General features: G+C 40.5%; 1 pseudogene; it reads left to right on the top strand.

Annotated features, from left to right (window-relative positions):
- Positions 1–218: 218 nt before the first annotated feature.
- LOC145713508 (large ribosomal subunit protein uL3 pseudogene) lies at positions 219–1,443 on the top strand (annotated as a pseudogene).
- Positions 1,444–2,763: the final 1,320 nt, after the last annotated feature.

Raw genomic sequence — 2,763 nt, 5'->3', positions numbered from 1 at the left:
TTAATCATCTTATATACTATTTCTGGCTCTCTTCATTTGTTCTTGGGGATTCTAGGTATCATATGGTTTCATTTCAAAGAATTATTTTCATTATTCCCAGAGAGCTTTGTTTCCACCCCCAACAAAAGAATACACATTGATTCATGTGGTTGTTTTCTAAGTCAACTTAAGTGAAGTTCTAAAATTCTCTTGCTCTACCGGCAGCATTAGGTGGCAGAATGTCTCACAGGAAATTCTCCACTCCCAAAGCATGGGTCCCTGGGTTTTGTGTCCTAGAAATGCAGTAGCTGGCACTATGGGAAGGTGAAGAATTTTCCCAAGGATGGCTCTTCCAAGCCTGTCCCCCTCACAGCCTTACTGGGCTACAAGGCTGGCCAGACTCACATTGTGCGGATGTCAACAGGCCATGATCCAAGGTGAACAAGGAAGTTATGGAGGCTGTGACCATTGTGGAGACACCACCCATGGTGGTTGTGGGCATCATGGTCTATGAGGAAACCTCTCAATGCCTCCACACTTTTAAGACCATCTTTGCTGAGCACATCCATTAGGTGTGCAGAAGGCACTTCTATAAAAACTGGCATAATTCTAAGGCCTTCACTAAAAACTGCAAGAAGTGGCAGGATGATGATGGCAAGAAGCAGCTAGAGCAGGACTTCAACAGCATGAAGAAGTATCACCAGCTCATCTGTGTCATCACCACATGCCAGATTGCCTCTATGCCAGAAGAAGGTCCACCTCGTGGAGATCCAGGTGAAGGGAGGTACGGTAGCTGAGAAGCTGAGCAGCAGCTGCCTGTGAACCAAGTTTTTGGATAGGATGATATAATAGATGTCATTGGTATCACCAAGGGAAAGGTTACAAAGAGGTCACCAGCTGCTGGCACATCAAGAAGCTACCCTGCAAGACCCACCAGGGGCTGCACAAGGTTGGCTGTATTGGGCATGGCATCTTGCCTGAGTGGCCTTCTCTGTGGCACGGGCTAGGTAGAAAGGCTACCATCATCACCACACTGAGATCAACAAAAAGATCTACAAGATTGGCCAGGGCTACCTCATCAAGGATGGCAAAATGATTAAGAACAATGCTTCCACTGATTATGATCTCTCTGACAAGAGCATCAACCCTCTGAGTAGCTTTGTTCACTATATGGTGAAGTGACCAGAGACTTTGTCATGCTGTGTGGTGGGAACCAAGAAGCAAGTGCTTACTTTCTGCAAGTCCTTGCTGGTGCAGACCAAATGGTGGGCACTGGAGAAGACTGATCTTAAGTTCATTGTTACCATCACCAAGTTTGGCCATGGCTAATTCCAGACTGTGGAGAAGAAAGCATTTATAGGACCACTTAAGAAAGACTGAACTGCAAAGGAAGAAGGAGCTTAATGTCAGGAGCAGATTGTACAGCTGGTGGGATCTCAATAAACATTATTTTCCAGTGGGGAAAAAAGTAAATTCTCCTAAAAGAAAGAAAAAAACATGCAATTATACCGTCTTTTATTAATATCTACAATGAGTGACTTTATCGGTGGTGGTGGTGGTGGTGGTGGTGGTGGTGGTGGTGGTGGTGTGTGTGTGTGTGTGTGTATTTGGATTACTGTCTGGTGTCACCTGCTTTTTGCCTGAATTTCCTTTGTATTTTTGGGTAATACATATTTACCAGCAATGATTTTTTTTTTAATTTATAACATCTTAGAGGTTAGAGTGGAAGAGAGCCAAAGCATAAGAGACTCTTAAAAACTGAGAACAAACTGAGGGTTGATGGGGGGTGGGAGGGAGGGGAGGGTGGGTGATGGGTATTGAGGAGGGCACCTTTTGGGATGAGCACTGGGTGTTGTATGGAAACCAATTTGACAAATTTCATATATTGAAAAATTAAATAAATAAATAAATATTTATAACATCTTTATTTCACTTGACTTTTGAATGATAGTTTTGGATGATAGTTTTTAAATTTCAGAAATTTGAATATGTAAATCCTTCTGTCTTCTGGCTTTCAGTGTTCCTTATGAAACTTTACCTGTTAATCATACTGTGGTTTCCTTGCATGTAAGGAGTCATTTTTCTCTTACTGCTTTTACAATTTTCTCCTTATCTTTAGCTTTGAACATCCTAATTGGTGTTTGTTGATCTTTTTTGGCGTGTAATGTTTTTCATCAAATTTAGATGTTTCCATCCATCTCTTTGAATGTTTTTTCTCCTTTCCTCTCCTCTGCTTACATTATGAATATGTTGGTATTCTTAATGGTGTCCTACATTTCTCGAAAATATTTTTCATTATTTTTAATCTCTGTTCTTCAGATTACATAATCTCTTATTGATCCAAGTTTGCAGATTCTTTTTTCAGCCAGCTCAGACATACTATTGAGCTCCTCTAATAAATTTCTTTTCAGTTACTTTACTTCTCAACTCCAGAATTTCTATTTGGTTCTTTTAAAATAATGTCTATTTCTTTACTGATAAGGCTTTGTGTGCAACATCCACCATCTGTACCCCTTAAGGTATTATTTATTGCCTGCTTTTCTTGTGTATGGGTGATGCTTTCCTGTTTCTTTGCATTTATTATAGTTTTTTGTTATAAAGTAGACATTTTACAATAGTATCTTATAACAACCTGGATAATGATCCTCCTCCTCTGGGGGATTGGTATTTGCTTGGTTGTTTATTTGCTCCACAGTGTGCAGACTGATGTTATTTCTTTTAGTCTAGCTACCTAAGGGTTGTGTCTGGGTGGGCATAATGCACTTGCTGGCAAGATTTTTACTC

The sequence above is a fragment of the Panthera onca genome, chromosome X (assembly GCF_046562875.1).
Source record: "Panthera onca isolate mPanOnc1 chromosome X, mPanOnc1 haplotype 2, whole genome shotgun sequence".
In the NCBI taxonomy this organism is placed as follows: Eukaryota; Metazoa; Chordata; class Mammalia; order Carnivora; family Felidae; genus Panthera; species Panthera onca.
Note: the sequence above shows the minus strand (reverse complement) of the source record. Positions and strands in the feature narration are given on the sequence as shown.